Source organism: Haliaeetus leucocephalus, unplaced genomic scaffold, assembly GCF_000737465.1.
Source record: "Haliaeetus leucocephalus isolate CR32 unplaced genomic scaffold, Haliaeetus_leucocephalus-4.0 Scaffold678, whole genome shotgun sequence".
Lineage (NCBI taxonomy): Eukaryota > Metazoa > Chordata > Aves > Accipitriformes > Accipitridae > Haliaeetus > Haliaeetus leucocephalus.
In genome coordinates, this window is record NW_010973114.1 from 1473733 (window position 1) to 1473992 (window position 260).

At 76.5% G+C, this 260-nt stretch overlaps 1 protein-coding gene across 1 annotated transcript in view; it reads left to right on the forward strand.

The window, feature by feature from the left end:
- Positions 1–260, forward strand: part of FANCM (Fanconi anemia, complementation group M) — a 78610-nt gene that overhangs the window by 20702 nt on the left and 57648 nt on the right. The gene's annotated exons all lie outside the window — the stretch shown is intronic.

Below are 260 nucleotides of genomic sequence, written 5' to 3' on the forward strand. Positions count from 1 at the left end.
CGCGCCCCGCTCCGCTCGGTGCCGGGGGAGCCGCCGGCAGCAGTAAAAGTTTGCAGAAGGGGACAGAACTGCTGGCGGGGAATCTCTGGCGGAGCGCGTACCGGCGCCGGCGGAGGGGCTTTCCCCGCCCTCCGCCTCCTCCGCCGCCTCCTCCTCCTCCTCCTCTTCATCGCCCGCCGCCGCACGGGGCTCGGAGCCCGCCGGAGCCCGCGCAGCGGCGGCGGCGCTCGGGAGAGCCGGTCGGCGTCGCCCGCTGACTC